Below are 26,490 nucleotides of genomic sequence, written 5' to 3' on the forward strand. Positions count from 1 at the left end.
ACTCTCCATCTCAGAACTAATGAACAAGGGTGAAAGGGTAGCTACTTACAGAATGACTGGTCCATTGGCTCCTTGGAAAATGTCATTAGGTAAGTCTTCCAGGTTAATATTGTCACTAAGGTTCCTGCAGAGGGTTGAGCAGAGAAAAAGCAGATCAGATGAATATCAATAAACAGCATTGCCTGAAGAACCATTTCCCTCTAAGTGATCTGGACTCCGGGGTAAGCCTACTCACAGCTCATCCAGTTGGGTTCCATTGAATGCCTGGTTCCGTATCTCTTGGATCCCATTCTTATTCAGCCATCTGCAATAAAGTAAGCATTTAAAAACCAATAATGAGATTCTTCCTATTCACAGGCCTTTCAAGTGAGACAGAGGCTTCAGTCTTGGAAGCTCAGGGGCAAGATCAGACGGCTGCAATTAGAGGCATAAATAAAAAGATGCCCTCAGGTGCAGCAGCATCACAAGAGCAGTTGGCATTTGTAAGGTGGTGGGCACTGTTGTTCTGGCTCTATTGTATTATACATGCAGAGGGTGTGCCTGCCATGTGAGGTGCTGAGAGACATCCTTAGCTATTGACTTAGAGCATTGAGGAGATGATTAAAAATTATTTTGCTTATATTTTCCCTCATTGCCTCATTCCTCTCACTCATGATAAAGCCAGGCAACAGACCTATCTGTGGGGAAAAGGAGGAATAATTTAAGTAAACTGTCGGATAAGCTGCAAGTCCCCCCCCCCATTCTTCTTTACCCCTCAGTCCTTAGCCAAAGGTCCTGTCCCAGTGACCTGTTTTTTAGGGTCTGGGGGAGAGACTCTGGGTTAAGCCAAGAAAAGAAGTGAAATTAATTTACAGAATAGGGTGAAGTGAGGGATGGGTGTTTGGGGCGGGGAGGATGAGGAGGGATAGGAAGATTTTGACTGTGCTAACAAGATGAGCCTGAGTTTTGGAGGCAAGGGTGACTAAGGGTTTATCAGCCGCCTTTATCATACCTCTCTGCATCTAGGCTGATGTGAAAATGATCTGGAAATATCAGGACATAGATTAACCTAAATATCTTCTTTGTCCCAACCCTGTTCCCCTTGCTTAATCATCAATTCCATCTCTCAGTCATGCTTTACTGATCAATAAAAAATCAAACTTGTATGAAGGATGACCCTCAAGAAGCTCATTTGTTTTCAAGATGCTGCCTTCTACCTGGGCTACTCTGAGCAGTCAGAAATGCTGAAAATCGATGTAACCCTGGGCAAGTCACTTAATCCCACTTGCCTTCCTGTCCGCCTCACCCCCCCCCAAAAAAAAATAGAAAAGAAAAAAATGCTGAAAATCAAGGAACTCTCTCTTCTGGGCCAATTAAGAGAGAAAGCATGCTGTGGTAGAAACAATTACAGATTCAATGCTGAATGGGACCTTATAGAACTTTTAGTGCACCCCTCTTATTTTACATGTAATGAGGGTCTGATCCAGGTGCAGCCTCCACTATCTTCCTAAGATGGTATCTTCACGTGGAGGACTTTAGGAAGCTGTTTGCAAGAAAGGTGTGTCGACTGAAGCATGCTTGGACATTCTGTAACCGGTTCCAGGCAGTCTACCACGTTGGTAGGAGCTTTGTTCTATTGGATGCATACCTGAAACTGTGCTCTTCAAAAGGGCCTGAGGCAGCATTGGCCAAGTTTCTCTTTGCTGTTTTCACCTCTGGGGAAGGAGATTGCACCTTCATTCACAGGGTCTGGTAAGACCCATCAATTAAGAGGAAGAGCCATGAGATCTTCCTTTTCTCAGGCTATATGTGCCACTCCCCCCCCCAAAAAAAAATAACAACCCAACAACAAACAACAAAAATGAAAAACAAAACCAGACCTTGTTGGATTTTTCTCAATTCTTTTCTGTTTCAGAGAGTAGAGTTTCAAAGACTGGGAATGTGAGACACAAGGGACCAGAAATCCAGTAATCTAGGTGCCCTGAGAAGCAAGGAGCAGTCCTCTGGAATGAAATTTGGGAATCCACCCCAGAAGAAGATGGCAGCCTATCTTTGGACATGAAATTGGTAGGATCACTGCTATGCAGGATCTGAACTAGGTTTCAAATAGAATCCATTCCCCCTCCCAGAGAAAGAGGACATGTAGGGGAAGATTATGACCACAAAGTGTTGGAGAACTTGTGTATATGTCTACTATTAATATATCTTTGAAGTAAATATTCCTTTGTAAAAATTATCTGAGGTTAAGCTCACAAATGGAATTAGGGTACTAGTCCATAGTTGGGGAACATAGCTGATGATGGCTCAAACCATTGAAAAATAAAATTCCCCAACCCCTTCAGGATATAGAAGGAGATCTAATAGTTTAGACCCTGAGAGAGTAGAGCTAGAGTGTACCATGCCACATAAGATGAGGAAGCTGAGGCCTAGGTCATGACAAAGGGAGAACTGCTCTTTACATACTAAACCCAGGGCATCTTCCCATTGTATCCCCATGCTACTAACTGGATTGGAATGGGAGCTACTTATTGCTCACTTCCTTTCTCTAGGCTTCAGTTCTCTCCTCTGTAAAATGAAGGGGTTGGACTAGATTTCTAAAGCCTATTCCTAATCTAAATTATACTATGGTCATTAGAGTCCTTGAGGGGCAGTGCATAGGGTATTAGATTTGGAATCAGAGGAACTGAGTTCAAATTCTGACCCTACCACTTACTACCTATGTGACCTTGGGCAAATCATTTCACCTCTCTTGGCCTCAATTTCCTTATCTATAAAATGAAAGAGTTAGATAAGATGACCCATTAAGGTCCTTTCCAGTTCTAAATTGATTATCCTTTGATCTGGATGAGTAAGGTGAAGGTAAGTTGAACCTAAAAAGAAACTCATTAACGAAGATTTTTAAGGAATCTTTGAACATTCTGAAAGTAAATTATTGAGTTCATTAGTATCATTCACCACCTCCTAATAGATAGAAAAATCAGAAGCAGGGTGCAACTTACTTTTTGAGACATTGTGGCAAATTAGCCAGTTTGCCCATCCAAAGGGAGCCAGATATTCCCTAGCGTGTAAATTAGGCATTAGCTCTTTCAAACCACTAGAGCAGAAAAGCAATAACTTGCTAAAATATACACCCATGACCTAAGACAATTACAACCAGGGAGTACTTTATGGCTCAGGAGACTCTGAATTAGTGGGCTACACCAAGTCTTTGTTGCCGTGTGGTGGTCATTGACCCAACAATATAGCAGTAGGTTTTTTTTTTTAAATGAGATGTAGCTCTCTAAAGGTACCAGCCTTCACCTAAGATGAGAATGCTTGCTGGAAAAGCTGCCTTATGCCACCTTTTAGGGATAGAGGTGATCTGGCAGTAGGCTGAAAGTGAGACCAATCTGCTAGGAAAATGCCCTGGATACTTTTTCTAATCCCTAAAGACTGTTTCTAGGAGGCCTTAAGCCACTTAGCTTAGCATTCCTTGGGACTCTGTGGTATAATCTTCACCTTTTCCCATACAGGATCTCTCACTGTAAGGGAGGAAAAAAAACCCTCTTCCTTTTAGTTCTTATCTCCAGTTAGTTTCTCCTCTTCTCAAGCTGGGATGAAAAACAACTGTGATTGTATTTGTGGCCAGGCTGGCATTGTCAAAGGGCTATAAAACAACAAATGGCATTAAGGAAAAGGAAGAAGTTTTAGAGATGCAAGGATGGAAACGTATTCAGCCCCTTCAAGCAAATTATAATCCAATAGGAGGGATAGGATAGGTGCATAAATAAATGATAACTAAAAGTCAAATGTGATGAGAGTAGAGGAGAGGTCTTGTCGAAGTGCTATGAAGATTTGGGGAGATGGAGAGGTTATTTTCAATAGAGTAGGGGAGAGGGTAGACTTAGAAAGGCTCCATAGAAAAGGTGATACCTGAGCTTGGCATTGAAGAGAGAAAAGGATTTGAATGGGAAGTTGAGGAAACTGAGGCAGACAGAATTTCTGTGGTTTGCCCACGGTTACACAGCTAGTGAGTATCTGAGAACAAATTTGAACTCAGGTCTTCACTGTCTGCTCAAAGGCATGATTATATGATGAAATGTGGAGTTTAAAGAATTGTAAATAGGTCAGTTTGTTTGGAACATGGTGAGAGAAAGTGGAGGGATAAAAAGCTGGGCCAGAGACATCGTGGGAGGATTTAAATGCTAGGCTGACTACTTTGTATTTGTTTTATCCCAGAAGTAATAGAGAGCCATTGAAGATTTTAGAGGATATATTTAGTCCTGTGTCTTTTGAATAATAATCTGTCAGTTTGGAAAATGGATTAGACAGGGCAGCAATTGGGAAACAGAGAGACTATTTAGGCTACTGCAACAGTCCAAGCTAAGATCTGCTATCTACACCCTTGTTCTATTTCATCGTTCTTTTTCTAAAAGTCACTAGAACCTTGGGTTCTAAGACAGAGATAGAAAAGAGTTTCCTCACTAGTATAATTGCAAAGTCCAGGCTATGATCATACTTTGTTAGACAACCTTATCATTCTCCCAAAAATTCTCACTAAGCTCCTAGCTGAGCCTCTTCCTTTCATAGATTCTAAGGACTCCAGAGACTGCTTAGGTTGCAGATGCTCCATGGCCCTGAGGGATCCATAAGGAGCAGGTTATTTACAAATCTGGCCCCTGGCATAGTGGATTAGAAGGTGGTTTGTTATTAACACCATAGGAAAGACAATGAATTTTAAAACTAAACAAAAAAAAAAATAATCAGAGAACAGAGCCAGCTCATTCAAAACGTGATTGTTCCATGGAAAGAAGTCACTTTTGTTCTCAGCAAGAAGGTCCAACAGTAGCTGGCCTGTGTTATTGTGAGAACATATTGCCATATCTTTCCAGACCAGCCTTTCACCCAGTTTTCCTATCCAGACCATGAACATCTTTCCCTGCAATGGCTGGCTTTATGGATGCATGAGTTATTCTGTTTTTGCAACAGATGTTGCATCACAGGAGACCATCATTCAAAGAGCAATTTTAAATACTTGAATTATGCCACAGAATTATAAATTATTAACATGACTCCATGTTGTGATTCTGATATGTAAAGATGGGAAATGAGGGAGACACATAGAGCAAGGAAATAATTTCAGTGGCTGGATGCCAAAGTTACAAGTCAGAAAGATGCATTTATTATTGAGGAGAAACTATGGTATTAAAATACATTTGATATATTTGATTTTAAAAAAAAACTTACAGGATCACACTTTCAGAACTTAGTCCTGCAAAAGAATTTCTTTCAATTGTTCGGATATTGATGTTATCTTGAATGTCTCTAAAAAGAAAAAGGAAAAAAGAAATCAGATGTTTTTGACAATAGAGGTTATTTATCCTTCTCATGGTAATCTGGTAAACAAGGTTCTGAGTGTTTTGGTCTGAGGTCAAGCTCATTTTTTAATCATGTGGCTGCAGTAAAGGAGGATGAATTGAACATTTGGAAATGACAGCTTGCAATTTATCTGCAGGGTCATTTCTTCCCATCCATGGACTTGCAGTGATCTCATATCACTGCCATTTGAGGAGTTTCTCAGCTGATTTCCCCATGAAAAGTTCTTTCTAGCAAATAAGGGTTTATCATTGCCATCTCCACAGCTGGTCTTTGTGCAGTTTGGGAAATGTGCTTGCGCATCCTGCCATCTGGCAGCATTGGCCCTTTAAGAAGCTAGAAGAGGAGGCTGCTGAAAAAAATAAAAAAAGACTCTTCCAGGGAACAGGCCCAGCCTGGCAAATCATGGGACATTTACTTGCTAGTTCCTGGCTTTCTTTTGGCTTCTTTGGACACAGTGATCCTGTTCTAGCTGCCTTGGTCTGGCCTCTGACACTGACCTTGAGTCAACCCTCACCTCCTTACTCTCACTTTGGGGGCTCCACTATTTACAACTCCCTACTTTGACTTCTAGTCTAGATTTCAACCACTAACCATACTGATTCCTTCTCTGCCTTTAATGTTCATCTTCTGTTTTTCCTCCATTATTCAACTATCTTCCAGTTGGTTTCTTTCCCTAATTCTCAGAACCATTTCTCCCTCTATTTTTCTTTTGCTGGATGTGAGGCTGCAGAATTTCTCATTAATATCTTTTTTGTCTTTCAAATTTATTAATTTTTAATATTTATTTTTAAAAAGATTTTGACTTTTGAATTCTCTTCCTCCGTCCCATTAATGACCCATTGAGAAGGCAAGAAATGTGATAACAATGATACATGTGAAAGCATGCAAAACATTTCTATATTAATCATGTTGCTAAAAAACAAGGAAAAACAGTGAAAAAATTATGCTTCAATTTGTAATCAGACTGCATCAGTTCTTTCTCTGGAGGTGGACAGCACTTTTCATGATAGGTCCTTTGGAATTGTCTTAGATCACTGTTTAGATCAGAGTAGCTAAGTCATTTACAGTTGATCATAGTACAATATTGCTGTTACTGTGTACAGTGTTTTCTTGGTTCTGCTCACTTCACTTTATGTCAGTTCATGTAAATCTTCTCAAGTTTTTCTGAAAACCATCTTGCCCATCATTTCTTATAGCCTATGATAGTACTCCATCACAATCGTATACCACAACTTGTTCAACTATTCCCCAATTGATGGGCATCCCCTCGATTTCCAATGTTTTGCCACCACAAAAAGAGCTGCTATAAATATTTTTGTCCATATAGTTACTTTTTCTTTTTCTTTGATCTCTTTGGGCTAGAGACCTAATAGTGGTATTTCTGGGTCAAAAGGTATGCACAGTTTTATAGTTCTTTGGGCTCAGTTGTAAATTGCTTTCCAGAGTGGCGGCATTAAATCACAACTCCACCAGCAGTGAATTAGTCTCCCAACTTTTCCATATCCTTTCCAACATCTGGCATTTTCCTTTCTGTCATATTAGCCAATCTGATAGGTGTGAGGTGGTATCTCAGAGTTGTTTTAATGTGCATTTCTCTAATCAATATTGATTTAGAACTTATTTAGAATTTATAGATTTTAGATTTTTATATGACTATAGGTAGCTTTGCTTTCTTCTTCTGAAAACTGCCCGTTCCTATCCTTTGACCATTTATCGATGCAAAAATGACTCAGTTCTCTATATATTTGAGAAATGAGGCTTTTATCAGAGAAACTTGCCATAAACTACACTCCCCACCCCCACCCCACTTCCTGCTTTTCTTCTAATCTTGGCTGCAATGTTGTTGTTTGTACAAAACTTTTTAATTTAATGTAATGAAAATTATCTATTTTACTTCCCATGATCCTCTCTGTCTCTTGTTTGGTTATAAATTCTTCCCTTTTCTATAGATCTGGCAGGTAAAATTTTTCATGCTCCTCTACTTTGTTTATGATATCCTTTGTGTCTAAATCATGTACCCATTTCAACAATATGGTGTGAGATATTGGTCTATAACTAGTTTCTGCCAAACTGCTTTCCAGTTTTCCCAGTAGTTTTTGCCAAATGGTGAGTACTTGTCCCAAAAGCTTGGATATTTTTGCATTTATCAAACACTAGGTTACTATGGTCATTTACTACTGTGCATTGTGCACCTGATACATTCCACTGATCTACCACTCTATTTCTTAGCCAGTACCAGATTATTTTCATTATTACTGCTTTGTAATATAGTTTGAAATCTGGTACTGCTAGGCTGCCTTCTTTCTTTCTTTCATTAATTCCCTTTATATTCTTGGCATTTTAGTTCTTCCAAATGAATTTTGTTATTATTTTTTCTAGCTTTACAAAACAGTTTTTGGTAGCTTGATTGGTATGGCATTAAATAAGTAAAATAATTTAGGTAGAATTGTCACTTTTATTATACTGGTTCCAACTACCCATGAGTAACTAATATCTCTCCAAATTGTATAGATCAGTCTTTACTTGTGTGAAAAGTGTTTTATAATTGTGTTCATATAGTTCTTGGGTTTGTCTTGACAGGTAGACTCCCAAGCATTTTAGATTATCTGCAATTATTTTCAACAGAATTTCTCTTTCTATCGCTGCTGGGTTTTGTTGGTAATATATATAGTATATATGTATGCATTATAGGCGTACATATATATATGTATGAATGCTAATAAATTATGTGGGTTTATTTGTTATCCTGCAGCTTTGCTAAGTTGTTAATTGGTTCAACTGTCTTTTTAGTTGACTCTCTAGGTTTCTCTAAATGCACCATCATATCATTTGAAAAGAGTAATAGTTCTGTTTCTTAATCGCCCATTTTTTCTTCAATTTCTTTTTTCTTTCTTATTGTTATAGCTAGCATTTGTAGTACAATATTGAATAATAGTCATTATAATAAACATCCTTGCTTCACCCTGATCTTATTTTGAAAGCTTCTAGTTTATCCTCATTACAGATAATGCTTGCTCTTGCTTTTAGATAATAGTTATCATTTTAAGAAAAGCTCCACTTATTCCTCTGCTTTCTAGTGTTTTTTTTAAATATAAGGATGAGTGTTGTATATTGTCAAAAGCTTTTTTTCCCTGTATTGATATAATCATGTGATTTTTATTGTTTGTTGTTATTGATCTGATTAGTTATGTTGATAGTCTTCCTAATATTGAACAAGTTATGCCTTCCCGGTATAATTCCTGGTCATAATGTATGATCTTTGTGACATACTGCTATAATCTTCTTGCTGATATTTTATTTTTAAAAATTCCATCAACATTCATTAGGAAAATTCATTAGGTCTATTCCTCTACTTTTGCTCTTCTTGATTTAGGTATCAGTACCATATTTGTGCCATTAAAGGAATTTTATAGGACTCCTTTTTTGTTTATTTTTCCATTAGTTCATTCAGTATTAGAATTCATTGTTCTTTAAATGTTTGGTAGAATTCACTTGTTAATCCATCTGGTCCTGGGGATTGTTTCTTAGAGAGCTCATTTGTGACTTGTTCAATTTCATTTTCTAAGATAGAGTTATTTAAGTTTTCTATTTCCTCTTCTGTTAATCTGGATAATGTATAGTTTTATAAATACTCATCCATTTACTTAGATTGTCAGATTTATTGGCATATAATTTGGCAAAATAATTCCTAATCATTGCTTTTTCTCCACTGGTGATGCATTCACTTTTTTCATTTTTGATACGAGTAATTTGGTTTTCTTCTTTTTTTAATCAAATTACTGAATGGTTTATTTATTTTTATTGTCTTTTTTTCATAAAACCAGCTTCTAGTTTTATTTATTAGTTCAATGGTTTTCTTACTTTTAATTTTATTAGTCTGTCTTTTGATTGTCAGAATTTCCAATTTGGTTTTTAATTGGAGGTTTTAATTTGTTCCTTTTCTGTTTTTTTTTTTAATGTCCAATTAATTGATCTGTTCTTTCTCTATTTTATTCATGTAAGCATTTGGAGATATAAATTTCCGTCCAAGTACTGCTTTGTCTGCATCCCATAAATTTTGGTACGTTGTGTCATTGCCATTCTCTTTAATGAAATTATTGATTATTTATATGATTTGTTCTTTAATGCACTCATTCTTTAGGATTAGATTATTTTGTTCTGAAATAATCTTTAATCTATGTTTCCATGGCCCTTTATTGCATATCACTTTTTATTGTGTTATGGTTTGAAAAGGGTGAATTTGATATTTCTGCTCTTGTGTATTTGATTGTTAAGTTTTTATACATGGCAAATTTTTGTGAAAGTGCCATGTAATGGTAAGAAAAAGGTATACTCCTTTCTATTCCCATTTAATTTTCTCCACAGTTCTATCATATCTAACTTTTCTATAATTCTATTTGTCTCTTTAACTTCTTTCTTATTTATTTTGTGGTCAGATGTATCTAGTTCTGAGAGGGGAAGGTTGGGGTCCCCCAGTAGAATAGTTTTATTGTCTTTTTCCTTCTGTTAGCCATTTAACATCTCTTTTAAGAATTTGTATCCTATGCCTATGGTACCTTTTAGCAGAATGTAGTTTGTCAGACTGTCTCTTTTAATTAAGTCTATTTTTGCTTTTGCTTTGTCTGAGATCATAACTACTACCCCTGCCTTTTTTTTCAATCTCAGCCTGAAGCACAATAGGTTCTATTCTAGCCTCTTATTTTTACTCTTTGTGTGTCACTCTGTTTCATGTGAGTTTCTTGTTTCTAATCCATTCTTTTATCCAATTCTGTTTTATGGGTGAGTTCATCCTATTTACATTTCCAGTTATGATTACTGTGTATATCTCTCCATCTTATTCACCTCCTCCATTTATCCTTCTGTCCCTCTTCAAAAGTCTGTTTCACTTCTGACCACTTAATCCACCTCTCTTAATCTGCTCTCCCTTAATTGCCTCCTTTAATCCACTCTCCCTTCTATCAGACCTCTCCTTCACCCACTTATCCCCTTCTCCTACTTACCTGTTGAGTAAGATAGTTTTTATACTCTATACTTTTCTATACTCAACCCAGTATGAATGTTATTCCCTCTTTGAACCAGTTCTGATAAGAGTGAGGTTTAAACATTGCCCACATCCCTGCTCCATCCACTGGAAACATTCTTCCTTGCTTACTTCTTTTATGTTGGATGATTTTCCCAATTCTTTCTCTTCTCTCTTCCTTCTCCCAATGCTTCCTTCTTTCTCACACCTTAATTTTATTTTGAGATCATCCCACATAGTCAATTCACACTCATGCCCTCTGTCTATGTAGACTCCTTCTAACTGCCATAATAAAGTTCTTAAGAGTTACAAGTATCATCTTTCCATGTAGGAATGTAAACAGTTTAACTACATTAAGTCCCTTATGATTTTTCTTTCATGTTTACCTTTTTATGCTTCTCTGGAGTCTAGTGTTTAAATATCAAATTTTCTATTCAGCTCTTGTCTTTTCATCAGGAATGCTTGAAAGTCTCTACTTCATTAAATATCCATTTTCCCCCCTGAAGGATTATACCCAGTTTTGCTAAGTAGGTTATTCTTGGTTGTAATACTAGTTCCTTTGCCTTTTGAAATATCATATTTCAAGCCCTCCTCTTCTTTAATGAGAAAGATGCTAAATCTTCTGTGGTCCTGACTGTGACCTCATGATATGTGAATTATTACTTCCTGACTGCTTGCAATATTTTCTCCTTGAAATGGGAGCTCTGGAATTTGGCTATAATATTCCTGGGGATTGTTATTTTGGGATCTCTTTGAGGAGGTAATTGGTGGATTCTTTCAATTTCTATTTAACCCTCTGGCCCTAGGATATCAGGTAAGTTTCCTTGATAATTTCTTGAAATATAGTGTCTAGGTTCTTTCCTTGGTCATGGATTTTAGGTAGTCCAATAATTTTTAAATTATCTCTCCTCTTTGATCTATTTTCTAGATTGTATTTTTCAGATATTTCATATTTTATTCTATTTTTTTCATTCTATTGGCCTTGTTTTATTATTTTTTTAATGTCTCAGGGAGTCATTAGTTTCTACTTGTCCAATCCTAAGTTTAAAGGAATTATTTTCTTAATGAACTTAAATATCTCTTTTCCCATTTGGACGATTCTGCTTTTTAGTGTTCTCTTCAGCAAATTTTTGTGCCTCTTTTACGATTAGGCCAATTCTACATATATATATATATATATATATTTTTTTTGGCTTTATTTCTTCTATATTTTTTATGCTTGTTTCCCCAAGTTGTTGACTCTCTTTTCATAATTTTCTTGTATCACTTTCATTTTTAACCCAATTTTTCTTCTTATTTCATTTTTAAAATCTTTTTTGAACTATTCCGGGAATTCTTATTTGGCTTGTGTCCAATTTACACCCTTTACTTTGTGACTTTGCTTGTAGCTGTTTTGACAATGATGTCTTCTATTAAGTTCATGTTGTGATCTTTTCTGTCAGCATAGTAGCTTTTTATGGTAAAGGTTTTGTGGTTGTTGTTTGCTTATTCTTCTATTCTATTTCTTGACTTTAAACTTTTTTTTAAAGTTGGATTCTGCTCCTGGTGTATAAGGGGCACTGTCCCAAGCTCCAGGCTTTTTCATGCTGCTGTTTTCTCAGGGAGGTCAGGGGTCTGTGTTCCTGGCTTATGCTCTGTTCTTTACACAGGAAAGGACCTTGCTCTTCTGTAGCTGTAAGTACTACTGCTCCTCTTGGCCCTGGACCTGTGACCAGGCCTGCTATTCTGCTGTAGTTGCAAGTACTAGTGCTCCTTTCTGCCTTGAACTGTGACTTGGGCTTCTGCTCCCCTGTGGCCACTTGGTCACTAAGTTTAATGTTCTTCTTCAAGCTGGTACTGTAACCTAGACCTGCATATGTAGAATAAAACAGGGTCCTGTACCCAGTGCTAGCAAAGGGTCCCCTACAAACTCTTTTTGACTAGTTGTCCAACCCCTTACCACCTCTAAGCTAAGAGCTCCTGGAGTTGCTGCTACCACTGTTGCAGCTGCCTCTGAGACCTGCTGCTGGTGTTGCCAAGCCATCGTTGACCCTGGCATCCCAGACCCTTCCTGCGGACCTTCTAAGTTATCTTGGGCTGGATAAATGTCTCATCCTGACCTTCTGTTGGTTATGCTACTCTAAAATTTGACTTGAGACATATTTTAAAGTTGTTAGGAGGAGAGAGATGGGAGAGTTCAGCTGAGTTGCTGCCTGTATTTTGCTATCTTGGCCTCTTTACTATTAATTTATTTACCCTAGCTTCTGCTTCAAGGCAACAACCAAAGTTATCATTATGCATAAATAGATGAATTAGCTTCTTATATGATGTAATATAAGCAGTACAAGAAAAATATCTTTACCCTAAGCCTCTCTCCAACCTCCAATTCTTCTCCCCTAACTTGTCAAAGTGCTTCATGGATTGGAAATTCATAGAATCAGAATCAGAATTTCCTTGGTGGCTATCTCTATACAGAAGAAAAAAAATGATTTTGACAGCTCACTCAAAAAGTATTCTTTGTGTGAAGATCTCCAGTGAAGGGAAACCACTTTCCCTGAAGCAGCCCATCCCATTTAGGGTCAGCTCTAATTGTTAGGAAGGTTTTTCTGATATCGAGTCACAATTTGATTCTTTGAAACTTTTACTTAAGTCTCCCAGTTTTGTTTTCTGGGATCTCTTTCCTTTGATAACCCTTCAAACACTCAAACCCAACTGGCATGTCCACCCCACCCCCAATCTTCTCTTCTCTAGGCTAAACTTGTCCAGTTCTTTTGGCCATAATACCTCTGGACCCTCTCCAATGTATCAATGAACTTCTTAAAATATAGTGCCCCTCCTAAGGTCAACTACCAGGCCAGAAAGCAACAGGACTATCGTGGCCTGATCCCTGGAAACTATGTTTTTCTTCATGGAGCCTAAAAATTAACCATCAGTTGTTCTCATTCCATGTCACCTTATTGTAGTTTACTAAAGACCTCAGATTTGGGGTCATGGTAATGTGGTGGTAAGCATTACCCTGTCCAGGCAAATGCAAATTCATTTCAGGAGGCAAACTCACTAAATACTTAATACCCCTACTTGATAGAATTAATCAGTTCCTGGCAACCCTTGACTAGAGAATTAGCAAGAGTTCAAAGACTAAGGGCTGCCAGTTTCCTGATCCTCTTTTCGTATGGAAAGATATGTTGTAGGAAAAACATAGGAAATCCCCAACACCTTAAAGATTTTTGTTAAGTTTTCTCTAGTTTAGGACAGCTAGTCCAAAACACCTGGTTTATTGGGGGAAGTTTTTCAGGGAGTAGAGAGTGGAAGGCTCAGAAAGGGAAAAAGGAATATTGGCTTCTAAGGTCCCTTCCAGCTCTAAATGTCCAATCCCAGGTACACAAACTCTAACTACTTCCCTCTCTTGTTGGAGGCTGGTCACAACATCCTACTGAATAACAGGCTGAATGCTACCAATAGGGAATAACTGGGCTTCCTATAAAACACAAGTGTATTGCTCCCTCCCTTTGTCTCTACACACCAACACAGTGCAGGACTATGTGATTAAGGGGTGTCCCAGAATGGCTATGCAAATTACCAGGCCCAATGACTGCTGGGTAAAAACAGCTACTGAGTAAACTCTTGGAAACAATTTAATTTAAAAAAAAACTTACAGCAAAACCTTTTGGAGAGATTGAATCTTATAAACAGCAGGCAAATGCTTAATACCGGTATTTGATATTAACCTAGAGAAGGAGAGAAAAGGAAAAAGAACAAATGAGACCAGCTAGCCTAGCTATTGATAACTAATGTTTGGGGTTTTTTTTTGTAGTTTTAGGATATTGGTCTTGATAATCAGGAATACCAGCCAGAAAACTGTAAATATTAGAATAGAATTGAGGTATGCCAAATTTAGGTTTTCCTTTTTAAATCTGTAGCCAAGGGTTCAGATGAAATAGAAAATTCCATAGAATGAAGTGCTGGGTTTTTATCTTGAGTGGAGGGGGACATGTTCCTGAAATACGAGAAAAATCAACGAGTGGCTGTATACAGTTTTGACATAAAAGGATCTATCTGTCATGATGGACCACACAATGGAAACGCATCAGTAACTAGTACATCCTTTGCCAGACCATCTCCTATGCTCAACTTTCTCATTATCAATAGGTACTGCTATCCTTCAGGGCCTGCAGATATTAGGGTAGGGGTAAAGAATCCTGACAATGTGGCCCTAACTCCCACTATTCTGTACATTTATCCCATATATTAAGCATTTGACTTCATATCAAAAAGACATAGGGGAAAATTGTGGGCATTTCTTTGCCAGGAAATATTTTTGCCTAAAACATAGTTGATATATGTAATCCCACTTTACACAGACAAAAAACAATTTGGATATTGTCATTGTGTATTTAAGAGAAATATAACAGAATCTTATGGGATAGTAGTTCATTTTTTATCTGGAGAGAGTTATCTGCTGTGACTACAAAGACTGTGTGATGCAGAGAGAAAGAATGTTGGAGCATTTTTCCTGAAAAGATTTGAATAGTTAACTAGTTGTCACCTTGTAAGACATTAGTTCAGTGAGTTAACCATTATCTTTGGAGGAGTCTTTGTCTTCTTATACCTTATCTATCCCCACCCCCACCCCGATACTCTCTGATATAGTGACACTGACTTCTTTGCTGCTCTTTGAATAAGACACTCCATCTCATGACTTTTACTGACTGTCCCCCATGTCTAGCATTCTCTCCCTTCTCATCTCACTGCTCTGATTTATGTGGCATCCTTCAAGTCCCCAAAAAAATCTTACCTTCTCTAGGAAGCCTTTCCTTATTAGCATTAATTCCAGAGCCTTCTCATTGTTGGTTATTTTGAATTTATTCTGACTATATCTTTTTTGTTCACATAGTTCACTGCATGTTGTCTCCTCCAGCAGACCGTGAACTTCTCAAGAGAGCAGGAACTTTTTTTTTACCTTTCTTTGTATCCCCAGGGCTTAGCACAACACCTATTACATAGAAGGTGCTTAATAAATGTTAGTTGCTCATTGTATTTAACTCTCTTTTATTTCAAGAAAGCTTTCTATATAGAAGAGTTTTTGTGAAGAAATTATAGCTGCTGCCCTGAGAAAATTGAATTGTTGTTGACCTGTGGTTCCTTTGGTTATAGAGAAATCAGCATTTGTAGCTGATGTTTTGAAGAGTGATGTAAAAAAGGTTTGGAAGACATAGTTTCTGGGTAATTAATCCCTTTATTAATCAAGCTAGCACATAATTAATAAAAGGGGTCAGTGATACTCTGGAATGCTAAAGACCACTCATGGAACCCACTCAATACTTATATGCCCTTGGAAGAGAGGGTGTTTCTGAGGGTGGCAATCCACTCTGATTGGTTAATAATCAATGAGAAGAATGACTATTGTAATGAGAGGTGGATCTATTCTAATAAGGGACTGAGGGACATGATTCTGATCACTCAGTCTTGGACAAGGAGACTTATCTCTTATCTAAACTACTCCTGCCTAGGTAGGGAAATCTACACAAAAGGAGGTCCACCTCTGTTCAGACCTGGCTGAATGAAACAAAATGGGCCTGAATTCATCTTAGATTAAATTCTTTGTAAAGTTCTCTAGTTGGGTGGGATGTTCCCCCCCAGAATCAAAAAGCATGTACCCAGGAGTTCGGGTAATCTTATCTATCAACAATGCCCTTCAGTTCAATGTAATTCAATAATTGATTATTAATATATGAGAGAAATAATCATTTCTCTCAGAGATGACTCTTGTTATTAACTTTCTCAGTGTCCATACATTATTGAAATGTTAATTAATTTCTTACTTTTATTAGTTAATTAATTAGTTAATAAATGACAGCTCATGTAGTAGGATTTTAAGCTTGAACACTTTCTGTATAGAGGAATTACCCCTTAGTCTACTACTTGACTCATTATCATATTAATTCTCACCATTCCAAATTCTAAGGTAATTCAGAACTGTATTTTAATATATTCTTATAGATTACTGAAGCTTAAACTTCTTTTTCTCATTATTCAATCAGCTCTGAGTCACCAACCCAAGCTTATTATGTGCATTTACTCAATAAATTGGAGGAACTTCTTTTCCCATAAGTCACTGCACATTTGTCTTTCCCTGTCTATAAAAATCTTTTAATCTCCTAGATTTAAATAAACATCAAAGTTACTGGCTGAACAATTTATTAGCGCTATAACAAATAATAAAATAGACATAAAAATTATTTACAATGTTTCAGTTATGAAAAATGTCACAACCTGAGTTGTCACTTCCACTTTTAAATTGTTATTACTTTTAGAACGGTTATTCCATTGAGCTCACAGGATAAATGTCTTTCGAAGTCTTTCAAAGATTCTCTTTATAAAGCTCTTTTGCAAAATTAACTTTGGGAGAGTTCTCTCAGGAAAAAAGTTCTGTTCATCCTCTTTCTTTCTATACCTCATATAGTTTCTCTTTAGTCTTGATGATATCTCTAGAATTTCAGTTTAATGTCCAGTCTTCTCACATACTCTTCATAGAATAAAAATCTCTTAATCCCTTTTTAGATGATAGTTAAAACTCATTCTCTTAACAGATCATTGTTAAAATTCTCAGTCTTCTCACAGACCTCATAGATCAGAGTTAAAATTCATACACTCCCAATTACTCTCTGAGGAATGGCCATTAAAAATTGTCACTCCTCAAGATTCCACTATTAAACACTACAAAGTCCAGGATCATGTTCATTTACTTCTCTGTACCCCCCATAACACCTAGTATAATGCTAGAATGCACCAAGGGATTGATAAATCTCTTCTTGATCAGTTGAAGTGCCCCAAACATCCCCTATTCCCCTCATAATTTGTTATAGGTCTGTCATGAGTAAAGCTATGTAACACAAGATTCTTCACACAGGTTATCACAGAACTGAAAGAGACCTCAGAATGAATTGGTTCAAGCCATAGTTGAACAAGGTTAGTCTATAAACATTTCAATAGTCAATAAATATCTGTTAAACACCTACTGTGTACCATGCATTATATGAAGCACTAAGGATACAAATACAAAAAGAGATAGTCTCTGCTCTCAAGGAGTTTATGATGTAATTGGGGAAAATAAAACAAAAGGAAGCTGAAAAGTAGGAGTATGGAGGAGAAGGTACCCAATTTAGGGGTGTGGTAAGGTCAGAAAAGTTCCAAAGTAGTGCCCCCAGATGAGAAATGAGAGGTATCTGAGCTGGTTTCTCTCCTTAAATGGTATTAAATGCAATTCATGATCCTACCCTCAAATCAGAGAGACAGAGGGTAGTGAGGAGATGGAGTCCCAAGGCAAGATGATGAGCTAATCCCAACCATGAGCTTTCTGTGGCATGATGGAAAAGTCAGAGAAGTCCCAAAAGAGAATCTCCTCTACATGGGGAGAAAGGAGGATCTCCTTTACAAGCTACCTAATGAATAGTCAGGTTTTGCTTAAAGACCTCCAGTGAGGGAGAACTCATAGCCCCATAAAGCAGTTCTTTCCATTTGCTGATAGGTCTGTTAGAAACTTGTGCTTTATATCAAATCAAAAATCTGTCCATTGAAATTTGCACTTATTGATTCTAGTTCTTCCTATTAGATCTAATCACAGCAAATCTAATCATTCTTCTGTGGGATAACCTGTCTCAAATTTTGTTCTATGGAAAAATTATGTGCCTATACCTATCTATCTATCTATCTATCTATCTATCTATCTATCTATCTATCTATCTATTACTATCTATCTATCTATCTATCTACTACTATAGTACTATCTAAATATATATCTAATATATTATATAATATATATTAATATAACAATATCAATTTATAATATAATTACATATATAATTATGAAAATATAATCCAACTAGCATATGTATCAAAATATATATTACATGTACATTTTTATAGTATAAAACAAGTTATTTTCCTTCATTTGTTTGAAATTTTCTCAAACTCCCTTTTATCTCCCAGGGTTATTTCATATCTTCAGAATCCATGATCAGATTTATGGGTCACTCATAGCTATATTTCAAAGCTAAAAGTGTGCAATGTTGAATTTTGGAACTATTGATCTCACCCTTTCCAGAGGCTATTTACATTTTCACTCAACATGCAAGTCCCATACATTCTTCTTTCTGTTATGCAGAGCAGTATGTGTGCTAGTAGAGTAAAGCAGGTAGCCTGAGAGTCAGCAGATCTTGCTTCTGGTACTTTGGGTATTAAGAGCAGTGTACCTGGGACGAGCTTTTTACCTTTCAGCTTTGGTGATGTTCTTTTTTCTTGAAGTCAGAATAGACAGCCACTCAAATCCAAGTGCTATCTTTTCCTAATGTCTCATTTGTGTTACTGTTTTGGGCAGGATATGGTAAACTAGAGTCTTCTAACTCTCATTAATATAGCATTGTGAGGTAAGCTCAGCAAATATTTTTCAAATGAGGAAACTGAGAGTTTGACAGGTTAAGTGACCTCTCCATAATCACCAATAAGTATCGAGGCATCATTCAAACCCAGGTCTTCTAACCAACCATGCCATTCTCACTGTCCCTATAAGGCAAGTGCCAGTACACTGACATTCTTTCACAATTGTCCGTCAAGATTTGCTGTATTCGAAGGAGCAGCAGACAGAAGGAGGTGGTGTCAACGATGGAATAACATGGGGTTTTAAAAGTGAAGGAGAGAGGACATAATGGCACCCAAGTCATGTTAGTTCTTAGATCTATGAATGTTTGATTTACTCCTGTTAACTCAACACTTGGGGTTCAGGCCTTAGAGCTTTTTTTGCTTACATTTTAGGAGATGGTTCAGGGACAGACAAAAGGTTAATTGAATTTCAGATCCTCAGTGGGGTTCTTGCACATTGTTTCTAGCCAAGCTCAGGGAAGACAGAAGCAGAAGGTTACCGTAATGAATGAAGAAGGAGTATGTGGAGTGAAGAGTAAGAAAAATGAAGCTAATTTCCTGTGACAAGGTGAAGTGACTCCCAGATCAGGCAGACATTGCATGTGCTGTGGTGAGAGGATAATGCCAGCTGTACTTGGGGCATTGGAGCAAAGTAGTTTGGGAAATTTCAGCTTCTGAGTGAGTAAACAGGTGAATGAGAGTTAATACTAACCTTCATTGATCCTTGTGTTTAACTATGTTTTAATGTTACCTTTTCAAAACATTTCTTCTAGCTGTGCATGTAGTTTTGTGTTATCAGAAAGGGTAGTTATCCTAGAGTAGGATGAGGCTGTAACAAGCCATGAGATTTGCCTAGGTGATCTACACATAGTAACCATAGACAAGGAGAGGGGAGGGTGAGGAGAGAAAGGCAGTTAGTTCTCTGAGAGTACCTCTAGCATTGAGTGGTTACAAAAGATGTAGTAGATGAATACTTGGTTAACAGTACCTGGTAGTTATTACTGAATAAGGCATGCAAATTTCAGTCTACAAACACTACTTATTAAATGTGTGATCTTGGACAAATCATTTAACATCTATTTGCCTCATTTTCCTCAACTGTAAAATGGGGATAATAGTAGCACCTACTTCACAGGGTTATTGTGAAGATCAAATGAGGTAATATTTATAAAAATCACTTAGCACAGTGCCTGGCACATAGTAGGTGCTTCCCCTTTTGTTACTGTGCATTAGTAGGCTGTAACTGGATTTGGTGACCTCCATGAGGAATTAAGCAGCAAATACAGAATAAATTCTCTGTTACTAGGGTTAAGAATTGGATGATCTCTTTGGTATAGAGAACTCTATGAGTTTTATACCAATGGAGGTTGGCACCTTCTCTGAAATTTGAGTCTTAAAGAATTTCCTAGAGCATTGAGAGGTGCTCTAATGGTCATGCAATAATCTCTATTAGAAACGGGACTTGAACCCAGGTCTATCTGGTAAGCTTCTCCTGATGCAGTCTGAGGAAAGTGAATTTTGTTCATTTCATTAGTACCACCACCACCACCTCCCTCTCCCCCTCCCCCTCCCCTGCTCCCCTCTCCCTCCTCCTTCTCATTATTATCATCATCATATCTTTTAAATAGCACTTCAAGCAAGCTAATTTAATTGATTAAATTGATCTCATTTGATCCTCACAATAACCCTGTAAGGTAGAAGCTATTATTTTCTCCAATTTACTGATGAGAGAACCTGAGAAAGGTTAAATGATTTGTCTAGGATCACACAGCTAATAATTGACTGAGGTAGGATTTGAAGCCAGGTCTGTTCTGATTCCAAGTTCAGCACTCTATCCATTATACTATTTAGCCAACTTTGTGGGCTATGGCACCTTGAGTAATGGCAACCTTGATATGTTTACTTTACCAAAATGGGAGGAGTTTTATGAGGATGATGGAGGGAAAGATGAAGCATTTCCCAATGAAATCTGTAGGAGTATATTATTTAATACCAATAGCTGAAGCTTCCAAAGCCCTGTGCTTGAGAGATTAGATGTAGACTTAAGCCTTTGATCTTTATGGGGGAAAAAAGAACAAAAATGAGTGAGAAATACAGGTATGCCGAGTTTAAGACACTTAAAAAGATCTAGTGACCATATGGTGAGATGGATTATTGGTGATTACTCTACAGCTGAGATTTCATATGATCCCAAGATAACTCAAGTAATGGAATTCAGAGGAATGCTCAGTCTCCAATTCATTTCCCCCTTTTGATCAATAAATTCAAGTCTGATGGAAGCTGGAAGTGAAGAAGCCTATGTCTCCACAGGTGCTTTGGTCAAATGATTGTTTGCTACAAAATTATTTTGATTCACTCAACCAGAGTTCATCTTCAAAAACAGGAAAAAGCCTGAGGGTAAAACGTTAGTAAATTCCAGTTCTATAAATGAATCCTTTAAAGAAAGTAAACTGGCTCAGAAATCTCCCCTTTTGACAGCTAAGATGTCACATTGAGCTGCTGTTAACACCTTTCCTTCCAGAACCTCCACAGTTTTAGGATGCAGTTATTAAAGTCCTACAACACATTTGTCAGGGAAGATGGACATGCCAACTGTCATCCTTTCCCATTTATTTCTGTAATAACTTAAAGATTTATAAACCTTTCATTGACAGGTGCCTCTACAAGTGTTTGTTGTTATCAGTATCATTGCTGCATTTCTAATGTCTTGATTATGCCCAGGTGTTTCATTTGCCTTCCTCAAGTTGACTGTGTGTGTGTTTTTGTTGGTATGTGTGTACTTGTTTGTAATATATGCAAATATTTTGCCAAAATACCCTTCAACAGAGCTTAACTAGATCAGGACAATTGGGGCTTTCCCCCAGGGAGCTGTGTTTAATGGGTGCTGACAGGATTGCATTATTTATGTAGGTAGATATAACAATATTTAGTTCTTGGCTAGTGAGAATAAATAGTTTTAAAAAATACAAAATGATGTCTAGAGTGAACCTCTCCCTCCTCCCTCCTTTTGAACTACCTAGTTGAAAATGAAGGATGAACAACAACCTAGTAGACTGTTACCTTTCTTCAGACCGCCATAGACATTTCTCAAAACCCTCTGCCCAAGAACCCTATGAAAAGCAATGCTTTCTAGATGACTGACTCTGATTCTCACTCAGCTATTTCCCTGCCCTGAAGCCATCATCGAAGGGTAAAATCTTACATGAAAAAGGGATCATTACACCAGTTAGCATCAACACCAACTTCTATCCAATTACTACCAACAGGTAGGTAAGCCCAAGAGCTCCAGGAAGGGCAGCATCTTTCAGACCACTGGCCCTGCATTCAGCCTGCTTCCCTGTATCCAAAGTTTGGGGCAGCAGTTCTTAAAGTGTAGTCTAGGGACCCCAGGGGTCCCCAAGACCCTTGCAGGGGACTCATGAGGTCAAAATAATTTTAAGAATAATATTGAGATATTTACTTTCTAATTAATTTCAATACACATAACCCACATAGACAAAAGCTCTCTGGGGTCCACAGTAAACTCTAAAGGAATCTTGAGATAAAAAAGCTTTTGAACCCTTGGTCTAGGGGAATAAGCTTTGTGGAGATGAAATCAGGCAAAGTGCTCTAAAAAGTTCTAAAGTTCCCAACTCCACAGAAGGCACAATTACTGAAGAACCAGAAAAGAAATTTCTCACCACCAAACACTGGGCACTATCCAATGGTTTAATCGATATGGTTCTATTAATGGGAATGACACTGAATAAGATGCATTACTGTGTATTTTGCTACTGCACATTAAGGTTCCATCTGACTTGCAGCTGAATTCTCCCATGTGTTGTCTCTCTCTATTAGAATGTGAGCTCTTTGAGAGAAGGGATTGTCGTTTCTAGTTGTATCTCCAGCACTTAACACATAGTAAATGATTAATACATTCATTCATTCATTTGGGCTGTTTGCAGTGTCTGGAACCACTCTTGAAGATTTACTTTTTATAACTATCATACATTCATATTTTTGAATCTGCTTTATTCACATATAGCTTCCCTACTACACAGAAAACTCCTTATGGAGGGGATCCAGCACCCCTAGCTCAAATTCTGCCTTCTTCAAGAATCCTTTTCTGATTTCCCAAGTTGTTAGACAACCCATATATTCGTAGGAAATAGGGAAACAGCCAGTAGGCACAGAGTGATTGAAGATAGGGGAGAAGGGTGATTGTAGAGGGAGCAATATGCTGGGGACGATTGGCTCACACTAACACAGTTGTAATAGAGAGTGTTAGGTACTAGACTGTATGATACTCTAAGTGAAAGGCAGTGTTACATATAAGTATGTGTTATATTTGGAATCAGCAGCAGACCTGAGTTTGAATTCTAACTCTGATACTAGCTGTGTGACTGTCAGAAAGCTGGTTAATTCACACCGAGTCCCATCTGTAAAATGGAGATAACGATACCTATATTACCTATGTGATAGGAATGTTTCGAGGATCAAATATATGTAAAGCATGTTGTAAAACTTAAAGCTCTGTTTAAATGTCAGTTATTATTGAGTTCTATAGGGATTCAGAGGAAGAAAAGTTGCATTTGGGCAAAAACCCCTGATAGATTCCAAGACTGACATTCTACCCCCATAGGATCCCAAAATCTCAGAATCTGGCACTCCCAGAAACTTAGAGCTAGATGGGGCCTAGTGGTCAGCTAGTCTGTTCTGTAACTGAACAGGAATCCATCTTATAACAATCTTAAACCAATTGTCCTTCACTCTTTGCTTGAAGACCTCTAATAAGGCCTTCTTTTGGCATGATGCAGACTCATCCAGTATAATTCGTATTCATTGTTTGCTGTGTCTAGAGAGACTTGGAGTTTTGGAAGGAAGGAGCTAGCAATGATAGTTATTCTATAAACTAAGAAGTCTTTGATTTTTTGGGGGAGGGATGGGTAGATTATAGCAAACTCATCTAACATTCTATGTGATAGACATATCTAAAAGCTATCACATATATATTTTATATAATATGCATTATATTTTATAATATAAATAAATTATATACCACTATAATAGATGTGACTGTATAAATACATATTTATAAGCTTATTTATAAATATACATATTTAAATAGTGATTTATATGGCTATGGGCTAAATTACAATTATTTACATACTTACTTTTACTCCCTATAGTGTTTCTCATGTCGCTCAGTTAATATAAATTTGGTTACTCCTGATCCATTTGATTTTAGGATTTCCCATCTGCATTCCTTAAAACTCCCTTGGTAAACATTTCCTTTTGCTTCTGACTCTTGTTTGAGAAGATAAGCCAGTGGTAAATAGGGTGGGAAGGCTATGTTTATTTTTTATTAGGTAAAGTCTTTGTTATTGGCATTATATAAGCTAGACATGTCTGATAGTTTCCACTTCTATAAATATATAGAAAATAATGATGCCTACTAGCTGTGTAATCATAGGCAAGTTATATAACACTACTTAATGAACTCCAGTGACTCCTATTGATTCCAGGATCAAATAATATTTAATCTTTATCTCATCTTAAACAATTTCTGTTTTGGTACAAATTTTATAATGCAAATTATTATTTTATAGTAGTATATGTATATAATATAAACTTTTTTTCAGAAGAATTGCTTTCTAGCTATGACTCCTTTATTGTGTACTTTTAAAGTCAATTTCTTGAACTTAAGTATAAGACTTCACGTTGATTTCTATTAAATTTTACCGTTCCAGATTCAGCACAGTTTTTTAGCCTATAAAAATTTTTTTGGATCATGATTCTACCATCTAGTATGTTAGCTATCCCTCACAACTTTGTATCATTTGCAAATTTATTAATGATGCCATTTATGCATTTATGAAAATCATTGATTAAAATGCCTATGCAACACTGGGGCAAGTCAAACTCTCTGGCACATTTCTTCGGAGACCTCCTTACAAATTATCATGGAAACATCAGTGATACTCTTTGAGCCCAGTGATACAACAATTATGAATATAATTGTACTATCATCTATCCCACAGCTCTATGCCTTCCTACCCAAACAGCATGAGATAATTCGTCCCGTGTTTTCTAAAATCTTAATAAAGTACATCTACCACACCCCCTTGATTTACCAATTTATGTCCAAAAAGGACATAAGTTTACTCCATCAGGAGTGATTCTGGTTCTTTGTGATTGACGTCCTTTTCTAGATGTTCATTATCTCTCTAATTATATGTTCTAGAATTTTGTCTGGAATTCAAGTCAAGATCACTCACTATCATTTGCAGAAAATTGTTAAAAATAGAGTATTTCCTCTCATCTGGTCCTAAGGTATTTCTGTTCTCCATGGTCTTTCAAATATCACTTGTATTTCATTAATCACATCCACCAATTCTCTCACTACTTGACTTTGTAATTCCCCTAGAGATTTGAATTCATCCAGAGCATTTAAGAACACTTTTGCTCTCTCTGTTCTTATCTTTGGCATCAACTCCATACATCATTCTTGGCAAAGAAAACATTAGCAAAATAAAAATTAGGGTCCACTTTCTCTCTGTTGTCAACAATTAACATTCTGTCTACCCAGAATAGCTGCCCTATCTCTTATTTGATCCTTCTTTCTCCCTAATTCAGGATGTCCCCAAATCTTTCAGTTTTGATTCCCTGAAACTTCAATAAGACTTTTGGGATACCCTGGATAGCTCCTTCCACCATTTCTGATGTTCTTTGGTTTCCTCATCATCCCCAGTTCATTTTGAGTTTTAGCACTCAGCCATTCTCCAATTGATGGGTGTCCCCACAATTTCCAATTCTTTGCTATCCCAAAGAGAGCTGCTATAAATATTTTAGAACATGGAGGTTCTTCTTCTCTTTCCCTAATCATCTTTAGAAATATGGCTGGGTCAGTTTAATAACCCTTTGGACATAATTTCAGACTTGCTCTCTAAAATGGGTGTATCAGTTCACAGTCCCACCAACAGTGAATTAGTGTCCCAATTTTTACTCATCCCCTATAACATTTGCATCCTGACATCATTCTTATAGGATCATGCCACAAATTTTTATGCATCCTCTGTTCCCTTTCCTTCCTTCCATCTACTGCGCATGTTTTAAAAAAAAGTCTATGTTGATTGATGGGGCCCTGTGCAACCATACTGGTCTTTTCAGACAACTTCCATTTTCCCCTCTTGTAAGAATTGTCTCCCTTTGCATTTTTAGAATTTCATTATTGAGAGTTTGCCAGCCCTCATAAGCTGACTTTTGAAGAATTTTAGATTTTATGTATTCTTCCTTTGAACTTAATGTGCTTTCCTAAAATATAGGGTACATTTCAGACTATGCTTAGCTTTTCTCTCTTGTTCTATTGGAAACTCTTGGAAGAGGCTACTTCTCTAAAAGTTTCCCAGTATTTCTACATCAGCAATCTCTTTGTCAGTGAGAATCTAAAAGAATTCTCCTTTGGTGGTTACTCCTTCTTTTGAAGGATGAAATTACCATTAAGGAAGGTCAGGAAGTTATTAGCTGCTCTCCTTTTGAGAGAGAAAGAACATTGCAGCTTATTAAGCCCCCATCTCTTCATATTATGTTTCTGTGCCCAGCTTGTGATCTTTCCCACACATTTCTCATCTTGTATAAGGTTAGACTCTTCCAACATGGTCCTGGCACAGCATCACTTTTATGTTTCTGCCCAGAATGGGTTTTGCCCACTACTTAGGTATTCCTGATACCACATGAAACTGATGAAAGAGCTCATG

General features: G+C 37.1%; 1 long non-coding RNA gene across 1 annotated transcript; it reads right to left on the reverse strand.

Moving 5' to 3' along the window:
• Nucleotides 1–54: 54 nt before the first annotated feature.
• LOC110204085 (uncharacterized) lies at nt 55–14,093 on the reverse strand. Its single transcript, XR_002323196.2, has 4 exons — nt 13,993–14,093; nt 5,206–5,283; nt 236–304; nt 55–124 (listed from the first exon to the last, which is right to left on the reverse strand). It is a non-coding gene; the product is annotated as an uncharacterized LOC110204085 (long non-coding RNA).
• Between the last annotated feature and the right edge of the window lie 12,397 nt (nt 14,094–26,490).

Source organism: Phascolarctos cinereus, unplaced genomic scaffold (genome assembly GCF_003287225.1).
Source record: "Phascolarctos cinereus isolate Bilbo 61053 unplaced genomic scaffold, phaCin_HiC Scaffold_2;HRSCAF=192, whole genome shotgun sequence".
NCBI lineage: Eukaryota > Metazoa > Chordata > Mammalia > Diprotodontia > Phascolarctidae > Phascolarctos > Phascolarctos cinereus.